Source organism: Ptychodera flava, chromosome 11 (genome assembly GCF_041260155.1).
Source record: "Ptychodera flava strain L36383 chromosome 11, AS_Pfla_20210202, whole genome shotgun sequence".
NCBI lineage: Eukaryota > Metazoa > Hemichordata > Enteropneusta > Ptychoderidae > Ptychodera > Ptychodera flava.
Window position 1 is genome coordinate 16112183 of NC_091938.1, and position 12096 is coordinate 16124278.

At 36.9% G+C, this 12096-nt stretch overlaps 1 long non-coding RNA gene across 1 annotated transcript; it reads left to right on the forward strand.

Annotated features, from left to right (window-relative positions):
* The first annotated feature begins 1773 nt into the window (after positions 1–1773).
* Positions 1774–5234, forward strand: LOC139143053 (uncharacterized). Its single transcript, XR_011554508.1, has 3 exons — positions 1774–2094; positions 2898–2985; positions 5154–5234. It is a non-coding gene; the product is annotated as an uncharacterized lncRNA (long non-coding RNA).
* The last annotated feature ends 6862 nt before the right edge of the window (positions 5235–12096 follow it).

Consider the following 12096-nt stretch of genomic DNA (forward strand, 5'->3'; position numbering starts at 1 on the left):
ACGGGTAAGCACCGCTATGAACAGCAAGACAAGGTTAAATATTTCGATGCATTATTTACATTATTACTTTACCTTCAAACAAAATAATGCATGTGAAGATACTATATCGTCCTCCTTTCCCTTGTCCTCGCTGATAACTGCTATATCCATTCAAGTTTTGCGCGGAAAATCTGACAGCGAGAGACTACTCTGACGCATCGAGAGGAACGTGCGTCCGAATGTGAACGGAATCAGCTGGAGCCGTACCACTTCATCCGCCACGCCGACATAATAAAGGTCCAAATTATATCGCGCGGGAAAGTGAAAATAAAAAAAGTGGGTCTACCGGCTCGGAGGGATACTGCCGCTATGTTGGGGGAAACCCTCGTCTTCGATGACGTCACATGAGTGAGAAATACTGGGAGATTATATATATATATATATATATATATATATATATATATATATAATATATATATATATATATATATATATATAGACAAATTCAAAGACAGACGTTGAAATATCTGATATGTAATACTACTTTTGTAGTAATATGCCGAGTATTGTAAGTGATGCTGATCAAAGTTAGAGTTTATAATAAAGCAGACTAGAATTAATTATGTGATATTTGTAAGTGTTCTGACGGGGAAAATGAACCCACGCTGGATGTCTAATGCCTTTCGTTATATCTAAATACTAAACGGGACGGATCAACAAATAGGGTAGTGACAACAAAATACCCGCGTCTCCGCTCCGAGACAAAAGTGCACAACACAAATAATGTGGAATGCGAAGTTTATTGGCCAGGAATCAGAAATATTCCCGGTATTCCTTATAAGGAACATCGGGAATATTTCGTCAAAAATATCATACTCATAGTCTGAAAATGTTCAACCATAGTGTGACCAAACTTTTCTTTTAGTTTAGGTACACATTAGGCTTTGCGTAGTGCAAATGATTTCGAAAGTCCACCCTGACAACCAAAGGTGAACATTTTGGTTACATGCAACTTCGATGTATTGACCTTGCAATATGAACCAGTTCTCCTTGTGAGATTGTTATGGAATTATCGTTTATGTATGCACAAGTAAAACACAAAAAATGAAATATTTGGCATGAAGTACGTCTTTAAAGAAAATAATCCAATTGCTGTAATTTTATGTTGATCAAAATTGTCGTGTATAGGCGAGTAAGAGAGTTATTAGCTCAATGACATCGTTAGTTGAGAGAAGATTTGGTAAAAAGTATTATCTGTGTGAAGTTAATCTGCCCTGCGATTAATGAGAGTTCTTTGGTCTTCAGGAACAGTCTGAACGTAGTGACGGCGTCATTGACAAATCTGACACCAACAAAGGCAGTAAAGCAGCGATTTCAGATACCAAGCAAAGTGATGAAATTGATCAAAGGAGATACAGAAAGGGAAAAGATATTAGTACAGACGCTGATCGTGAAAGCTTATCCTTGGAAACAATTTCTTCTACACAAGGGGTAATATTTTCAAAATGACTTAACCTCTAAGAAGAAAAGCATTTATACTTCAATATTGGCAGGCCTACTTACCGTCGTGAATGTGTCCGGATTATGTCTATAAATGTTAATTGAGCTTCTGACAATTCAGTTTAAGAAGTCTCCAAATCACATAAGTTGACACGCACCTTAAATCAACAACATTTAGAGAGCGATTGTATATTTTAGTAAGGCTATACGTCCAACGTCTCGTGGTTTTAAAAGATATCGACTTTCAATATCACATATCAAGGAACTTGTTATTTTCTTATCGTCCCCTTTCTTTTTTAGAGATTTCACAACGAGTCGCCATGCGTACAACTGCCCATCCGCGATAATTTTACACTGTACGTACCACAGTCATCAATTCTCAATCCAGTAACATGCCACTACAGACTTCTGGACGATGATCCAAGTCTGAGGCTTGAATATCAAGAGGAAGTGGTCTCGGAAATCATAGAACTGTATGCAGTGGACGAAACATGTCTGGTGAAAGATTCTAAAGTCACACTTCAGTGGCACAACACCAACTATCCCTCATATGGATATTATTCCTTTAGGGTAAAGGACAACACAAGAAATTGGTCTAGATCGGTTTTCACAACGGTATGTCTGTGTTCGTTTTGTAATTTTCCTCAACATTCACACCTTCATTTATGATAAATTGATACAGAATCTTGGCATCTGCCTTTCTCGCATGAAAAGATGAAACGTAATCCCTTCCTTATCTCTTTTCCTTCCCCCTCCTCGTCCCTTAAGTTATTTAGATAATTGGTGTAAGTAGCAGTGTCATAAATCATTCGACATGTACTGTAGTGACGAATAACTTGCAATTGACATGCGCACCATATAGCACTGTAACAAATAATGTGAAGTTTGAAGAAAATCTGCGTAGACATGCGTTCGGGTAATATTTCCTTGCACGGAAAATCACATTTGATCATATTTCGAAACAAACTGACGAGCATACGTGCCCTATAGTACATTACCTTCGTGCAAAGTTTGAAAGAAAACGCGTTTGGGGTACGTCTGAGAAATGATTCCGTGGACACAAGCAGGGAGGCAATAAGTCCAATGTATAAATTCCACAGACTTCGTCTCTGGGAACTTATACAAAATCTGTAACTAAATATTTGAAACCACAACAAAGAATATTCTGTTTACCTATCGTGTAAATGTCATTATTCTTGGTGCAAATATATCCTCTTATTGCCGTATCCGATATAGGAAATACGGCACGCCTTTTGCCTCGGCATTCAGGCCTAACTTTGCATATTTCTTTCCCCTTCTATGTCAATATTGAAACAAAATGGTGGTGTTTTCGGTCAATTGCTGGTTTAATCAACGATATGACGATTCATCCTTTTCGTAATAATTGTTGTAATGGCATGCTATTTTCCTCTCCACAGGGGGTAAGTGGTCTGTTTCAAATGTTAATACAGCTTTCGGAAACTATCCGTTTTGTGGTGACTTCAAGACCTAAATCAAGGGACTCAGGTAACTAAAGATATTTGTAATTGAATACACTACAGTAACATCTCCACATAAACAGCAAAAAATGCAATTGCCCCTGTGACAGGCCCTGTACGGACCCTGACACAAGTCACACAACCCCATGGTACAGGTCTGTGTCAGCAAAGACGTCCCATTGCATGCTGTGACAGGGGCAGATGTACAGGTCGGTGGCCAGTGTTGTGATGACATGGCTATATACAGTGCTGTGGATACAATGATGTGACAGGGCCTGACATTTCTGCCTGTCCCACCACTGTATTTACAGGACTGTACACAGTAATGTGAATACAAACCTGTAACAGGGTCAATAATTTTTTTAATATGCACATAATTATGCCTGTATTCTTTTCTGTCATCGAGACTGGCCCATTTTTCTTAACATGTACACCTCTGAAATCTGATAGATTTTCAGACCCTCTAACAGGCCCTGTATATTCAACACTGACACACCACATGTTTGCACATCGATATTTTAATCATGTGGTCACTGCACTGGATATACTCAGAAATTACGTCACTGTGTAATACATTCCTTTGAAACCATCGTATTTAGTACCAGGCCTGATACAGACCTGTTCATACACCACTGATATCCGACCAATTTTACAGGTCTTGTAACAGAGGTTATTTGTTAGGGACTGTTACAGGTACTGATCAGACCTTGTTACAGGCATGTACTGAAATCTGCCCCTAGTTGCCTTGCTGTGTAAGGGAGCATTTATTATTATTGCTGGGGATGTGCCGGTAAATTCGTCCTGCGCATCAGTCAAAATAAGTGAATCCCCTTCCCTTTGCCCCCCAAATCGATGACCCCATTTCAAGATGACAATAATGTAATGACACACCCCCCTCCCCAATATTGCTTCAGCAAGTTCAAATATTAAACCCGTTTTGAATGATAACACTTGCCATTATGGGTGCATAGATACAATATAGAATCAGTGCAAAAGAGATTTTTTCAAAATCCTGCTCTTCTTCCAGATCTCGTACTCAATGTATACAGTGTCTCGGAAGGTTCAAAAAGTTCTTCATCACTTGCGCTGCTGCCAATTTTACCGATTACAGCATCACCATCCTCTTCCTCGGCAAAATGCTCTGAGTCTGATATGTCACTAGGTTGATAGCAAACTCTGTAACATTCAACCACGTTTTCATCATGCCTTACTTCCAAGGGAAATTGTGCATTTTCACATAGATGCATTTTTCAGAAGTAAATTGGAAATGTTCATTTGCCCTCAGCAAGCTTAATTTACAGGAAGACAAGAATGTATCGAGTTGTCAAGGCAAGATGTTCATGTGATACATAATACATAAACTTTAATTTATTCAGATTACATAGAAATTACTTCAATGATTGAAATCATGCAGAGAATAATTTTACTTGAAATTCCAAGAATTTTTGACCCCATCTGTGCTGTTTGAAAAATACATGACCCCAAATTTCCTCCTGAATTTGCCGGCCCATCCTCGGCCTTAATAACTGAACGCTTCAACAGCCGCACACTGACGACAAAGTTTTTTTGACATGAGGAATTTATCCAATATGAGGGTGTAAATAGATGGAAAACATATACATCATTTCTTTGAAATTAGCCCAATGGTTTGTCTTGCAATATTTTGACTGTGCTGCCCGTCACATGAGGTTGCTCTGGCCTGTTGTGATGTTATCTCTGACCTGTAACAAATGAATATTTTACTCTTTGACATGTAACAAATGAATATTTTACTCTCTGACCTAAAATAAATTAATATTTTACTCTATGACCTGTAACAAATGAATATTTTACTCTCTGACCTGTAACAAATGAATATTTTACTCTCTGACCTGTAACAAATGAATATTTTACTCTCTGACCTGTAACAAATGAATATTTTACTCTCTGACCTGTAACAAATGAATATTTTACTCTCTGACCTGTAACAAATGAATATTTTACTCTCTGACCTGTGACAAATGAATAGTTTACTCTCTGGCCTGTAACAAATGAATATTTTACTCCCTGACCTGTAACAAATGATTTTTTACTCCCTGACCTGTAACAAATGAATATTTTACGGTTGAGGCTAAATAGTACCATTAGTTACCCCATTGCTTGCGCTTGTTCAGACGAAGCTATGTGCAAAACTAACTCGTTGACTTCTCTTCAAAGCATTAGTGTATGCTTCGCGTGGCTGTCTCCCCACACCAAAACAACAGAGGGTGCAAAGGTTTATTCGATGGGTTAGCAAGGTAAGTTCCTATATTGATATTACTCGACAGTACAATCCATCTCATAGATATAAGGAAGTTTTAATGTCAACGTGTCGCTATGAGTTGCAATATTAGCAAATCTCCACTACCATTTAAATGCACTTCAACATCACTTCATTATAAGATATTTGTATATTTTTCAAACTTGCATGGACACACTCACCCCAATGCCCATATTTAAAATTTATGTCGCGTGAAGATCAGTCATTAAGAACATACTGAATATATACGCAAACGTTAAATCACTGAACATTAAACGTACAAATTACAAACGCCACATCAAGGATCATAAAATATACAAAGTTCTTATCATAATTGGATGTTCATATTTTTCAAATTTCTCAAAATGTTAGGTGCTTTATAGCTTAATGTTGCAATATTACACATTACTGATAAAACAAATTTATAACTCAAAAGAAAAGCAGACGAACTTACATTTGCTTCACCATCCAATGAGCCCAGATTAGTTCAAACCATGTTAATTTAAGATAATGTATATAATGTTCATTTTCATCATACAATAAATGAGAAATATACTAAGCGGCTACAATCGAAGACGTTATGGAAGAGATAATGTTATTGGCTTCTTGAGCAATGGTAAACCAAGCTATTGCAATGTGTCAAACAGCAAACGATATTTCTCTTTCCAGGGGTCAGGTGATGCCAAAATAACTTTGCCTGACGGGTTTTCACTTGAAATACCACCAGCACTGATGACCTTCCGTTCATTTCCAATTGAGTTTTGTCTGACACCACTCAAAGATGCACAAGCTCTACCGATAACTCCTGATGAACAACCGGAAACTGAACTGATCTCGATAATCGTCCCCGAAGATGTGTTAAACCAAGGACACGTCAAGATTTACTGGCATATGAACAAAGACGATAGAGACAGGGAATTAAATCTATATGTTAAACCTAACAATGAAATGACGTGGCATCCTTTTGTTTTAAAAGAGGCAAGTAGTACTTCTTAACTTTTCTGCTATGGTCTACTTTACCATCACTACATGTATTTAGAGCTGATTCCATTGGATTTGAACTGAGTAATGTCACTACCATTACCAGCCATTACCAGCCATTACCAGAGATCACCTGGCTCATGCTGCCACAAAGTCGTTAACACAAACATTTGCAAAGTAACAATTGTATTTTGGTTTTTTTTTTTAATTATCTTATAGGAAAAAAGAGTATATTCATCGTCAATTCCAGCGTACACAAAGATGGACATCATTATTTTCTCCACTGAGAACCAAGGTGATGGAAATGCACGTGTATTGTTGTAATCTTCATGCGTTAAAGTTTGTCAAAGGTTGCAGATTTCCTTTCTGTAGCTATGGCTTTCCAAGAAAGTTGGAAAGACACGGTTGCAAAACAGGTAATCTCGCATTCTTGACAAAGAAGCATATCTGGTAATAACTGGTTATAGCAACATAACCGGTTATAATTGGTTATAGCAACATATTCGGTTATAACGGCTCATTGCAACATCCAATTATAGCATATACGTGTTTTTTGTTGATCGCATACATGTTCACTGCATATGTTCTGTGTAGAAATAGCGGAAACAAACATTCTAATTCTAAAAAACTCCATTAGCTGTAACTGTTGATGTTGTTTTGCATTTCAGTTCCCTCTAACATTGCAAAAAAGCAATGAAAATGTTTTTCGAAAGATATAGCTATTGTCCCCTTCGAAAGGTAATAAATAAAATTGTCGCCTGGGACAATAAACATCGGACAATTTTAAAACGAAACATAGTGTTCAAGTATAGGTGACATCATATGTTTTGTGAAACAAATGGACATGACTAGTTGGAAACTTGACTCTTCTTTGAAAAGGAAATCTAGGAGGTTATCGCAACCATGCAGCTGCTGCCAATCGTCAAGGGAATAATTATAGAAACGCAGTCAGTCAAGGTGATTACAAGTCAATGTTAAACAGCTGAAGTTATGGGGAAGGGATGAGGAAGGCGTAACACTCTGTCACCTTTTTAATAGCCAGCGTCCTCGCTGGTCGCAATCATCAGCTCCGTGAGTGCAAATGAGGTCATTTGTTTAAGAGACTTGCAAGCGTAAACGAAAATGCCAAATCTAATAGCAAGTATGCAGGTGCTATTGAAATAAAGAAATCGACCATTTAGGATTGACTGTTGTCAGCTGTACTCTGCGACAAAATCACTCAAGTCAATGACATGTTTGCTAAAATTTTTATCCCTGCAATCCTAGGGTCGAAGAAGTAGATCGAACTGGAGAACACGAAGATGCCGAGGCGTCACTCGATGTCAGAAATATGCAAGGCAACTACATGGGATGGTTTATATTGGTTTCTTACGATGAGAAGACAAATAATGTTGAATGCAGTTTCATCCAAACATTCTTTTGTGCTGTGTCTATCATTTGTATACTAATGCATTTGTATACTAATGTTATGCCACATTTGTATACTAATGTTATGCCACATTGCCGTAGGTAAAGTAGTTTCATTACCATTTAACTTTAAAGAGTGTAGGTCGTCAGTCACACCTGTGCCACATTTTCTATGTAAGCTAACAAAGAATTATTATACTTCTACAATCGACAAGCATAAAATTTGAACACCCATAACGAAAACACTGTACATTTTGCTAGTGCCTTTGCGTATTCATTTCCAGGATCTTTTTTGCGCTCTGAGGAGTTACACAGTACTATTGGAATCTATTTTCAGACCACGCTGTACAATAGTGAGGCCGAAAATCGAAAGAAAATTTGTTGTGCCGTATTAGATGTAAATAGACCGTATTGGACATTAGTGTCACACGTTCCCCTCAGCTTCGGGCCGGGCGATGCGCTACTCTGTCCTCGTGGGTAACTTGCAGTATTTTGGCCACGGGCTGTAAGCGGCTGCTATTTAGAGTTGGTATAATGGCAAGTTTAGACCTGAACCTATAGAGTGTACTCTGCCAACAATTTAAATGGCGGAATAATCCATACGGTTGCAAGAGCTGCATTCTTACAGATACTGTTCTCTCACTCTGACTCATAATCAGTCATCTTTTCCAAGTGTTAGTCGGATCTAATAATAGTGAAGTAAATACAATGCGAAAGTATAAGAAAAACCCTTCTAAAACGTTTTAACCTTCGTAAAGATTTGTAAAGTGAAATATGCAAATGGTGTTGCATGATTCACATCTTGCACATGCGCAAATGACGACCCACATCCTAAGTCTTGTATGATACTCAATTAACAAATTGTGAGTTAAGGAGAATAAAGCAATCTTCAACTCACCTGTATTAACATATAATTTTTTTTACAAGCGCTTACTGGTTTTTAACATTTGCAGTACTGTTGAATATCCAGACGAAATTTGTGTTCATAGTTACGGTAAATACCATTAACTTCAAGTTGTTTATCAATTATCAAAGATCATTCTGTTACTGAATAAGTTGCTGTAAGTTGCTCATTCCTTCTCTCTGGCTCGAGTTACCCAGATTGTGTAGAATTTTTTTCTAGACACATAAAATATCTTAAGAATTCATAATCGTTGGCTGTAAATTACTCTGATAAGGTTCTTTCAACTTGAATTGTTTCCATTCTCAATTTACCTACTTCAAGACTATGTCCAAGTAATTTTAGATTACCGTTTACTTCACGATTACGAATAAGTTTGTTTCCATTTACAGTTTACTTCCTCATAATATGTTCAGGCATGGGCAGTAGAGCGGAAGAAGGACATGCAACTGCGGTATTTTCTTTGAAGTAAGCCTGCATTCATAGACACCTCTGGAGAGGGAAGGTGGTAGATTTCAGGGGGGATGAAAAAACTTACAACATGCCAGGGGGATCTGAAAAACATTGACATTGCAAAGGGGGTGACTTGAAAATTTATTGAATATCAAATTCCCTTTCAAATACCTTCTGGCACTTTAATTTCCATTTTCGGCGCGCCCTTTGGGCGCAGGTTTTAGGGTATGTTAAGCAACTCATTGATGATCCAAACAGCCACTTTGAGGCAAACGATTTTGGTTGTTATGATATCTACTTACCCAACCCCTCTGCTGTGCAAAACTGTCCTTTATAATGACTAAAAGTTTTCAACTTAACCTTTTAATAACAATTTTAGAGATAACTTATTTGATAACATTCTCCCATTGACAATACATTTGGTCTAGGTCAGTGTCAAACGTTCATGTCGCCGTATGTACATTTTTATTTTTTGAGGACTTTGACAGAATAGAAACTATTTAGAATAGTGCATAGTGTCATCAATAACAACTGGGAGCTTCAGGTCAAACAACCTTTAAATAACAATTTGGGAGATAATAACCTATGTGTTTTTCGTTGTTTCCTCATAGACTATAATATATAGTGGATCAATATTTTCAGTGAAACTCCAAAATCAATTTTTTTGCACACAAAGGCACTTGTAACCACATCAGCCTGATCAAGTACATTAATATCAATATAAAACGTCTATAAATACACAGATTTAGCTGGTTTTGTATTGTAAAAATGTATTCATAGTTTACCCATAGACTACAATGTATAGTGGATCAACATTTCTGGTGAAATTCCAAAATCAAATTTCTTGTACACATATGCACATAAAACTACTCTCTTCTAATCAAGTACAATTATGTCAATTATTCGGGTCCATATATGCACAAATATTGCAGGTATTTAATTGGGAAAAAATTATTCACAGTTTTGTCACAGACACCCATGTACAGTTGATTAATATTTTCGGCGAAATTCCAAAATTAAATTCTGGTACACATGTGCACTTTTAAATACCCTATGCTAATCAACTACATTTATATCAGTTATCAACTGACAGGTCTATGAATGAACCGATATTGCTAGTTTTATATTGGAAAATACGCGTTCATAGTTTTCTCATAGACTACCATGTATAGTGAATCGACATTATCGATGAAATCCAAAAATCAATTTTTTGTACACAAATCACTCTTTACCTGTCACTTCAAGCTAAGTACATTTACATGAATTATCACATACATGTAAATGTAGAGATATACCTTGGGGTTTTTTTCAGGGATGTTAATAGTTTGCCAAATAGATTCTTGTGTATTAAGATTTGATATTTTTTGACGAAGCACTATATTGGCCACATTGTGCCTTCCTTTGAGGGGGGACTTCAAAATTATAGCAAGTCAGAAGGGGGGACTTGAACACATAGTGAGTTTGTTAGCGGGTATTTGAAAAAATCGGGGAACTTTTTTGGAATCTCAAACCCGCCCCTTGTTTGTGAATGCAGACTAACCTCGGTTGTAACCTCGATTTTAAATACGACAAACCTATGTCGCCGTTTCCCTTTGATATTAGCCGCAGTTGCGTGTCCTTCTTCCGCTCCACTGTCTACGGTCCAAGTTTGTTTTCAATACCGTTTACTTCACGGTTATGTCTAACTTTCAGTTGAGTGGTCCATTACTAACATGAAACGATAATGTTTTACTGCTTGGGAAAATACCCGGTTTTTAACACCGTGACAAAGTATTTATATGGAACCTATCACCTAATACTCAATATGTTCATTTGTATCCGTTTTTACATTCTTTTTCTATTTTGTAGAATTGTGATCATGTTTCAGTGCACTAGTGTGGCAACTTTGATATGTGATGATGAAAGTATACAGTTGAAATCTCACTTCATACTTATGTCTATTTAACATTGTATACAAACAGTAGTGAGACAAAATAAAGTATCTTCGTTTACAATAACCGACCGCATTCAGTTTAGGACATTTAACCTTTGACACGACACCCAAGTCATCTGAACAATCAGTAATCCAGACTATGTAATTTTAGGCAGAATACAATTTGAAATGCAATTGCAACTACGTATACAAAAGATTGGCGTTAGATCACAAAACATGACGACAGTGAAGCGACCAATTGAATTGGTTTCATATCACTGGGAAGTGATGTTACATATTTCGAAAAGAGTGAGCTTCTCTGGCTTTACTGGTGCCACAAGTAAATATCATGTTGCACGAGATGCACTTATCGAGTCATGCTCTGACTCTTTGTATTGGGAAATCATTTCTATACTTTTTTCAACCACTTCAGCCTATTTGTAATATTCGTGAAATCACCTGTAGAGCTTGATCATTGCATAATTTACGTTTCAAAATATATAGCATGTGATAATTGTTTGCTGTAAAAAATATCTTTCGGAAGTAGGGTTTTTTTTTATCAAATGCAAAATACAGCAAAATACTAGTACTTGATAAGTCAGAGTATTTTGTAGCTGAATATGCAAGTTTGTATTTACATTGATTGCATGCAATGCTGTAAGTTATAGAAACTTCTCAATAAATATTCGATTATCTTTCCTTGTCCCTTGCGAGTCATATATCATACACTTTCTATTTATAAACGATGTATGTCCAATGGCTCAAGTATGTTAAGTATATGTTTCATCGAATTCAAGAAGGCGACTGAATCTGTGAGCTCGGTATTAATAGTGAAAAGGTATCCCTGGCCACCTATTTATCATTTTTTTATTCCTCAAAGATTTATACCATAAGAGGTGCATAATGGACATGAACGGTTCTGAGATTCCAATTTCACTCCCAGACTATCCCTGGTTTGTTACGGTTTTTAAAAAGAAACCTGAAACCACGCATGGCGTAAGATTTCAGAGAGAGAGAGAGAGAGAGAGAGAGAGAGAGAGAGAGCATATTGTTAACATGACTTGACTGGTCCGTTTTTCATTGTTTCACGCAAATATTCAGTTACCAGTCAGCGCCGTTCTCGATATGCCTATACACATGTTGTTTTTGGTCGATGAAAAATGAATTACTGTAATGAGTGTAACCTAATATTAGCCCTCTCAGGAGA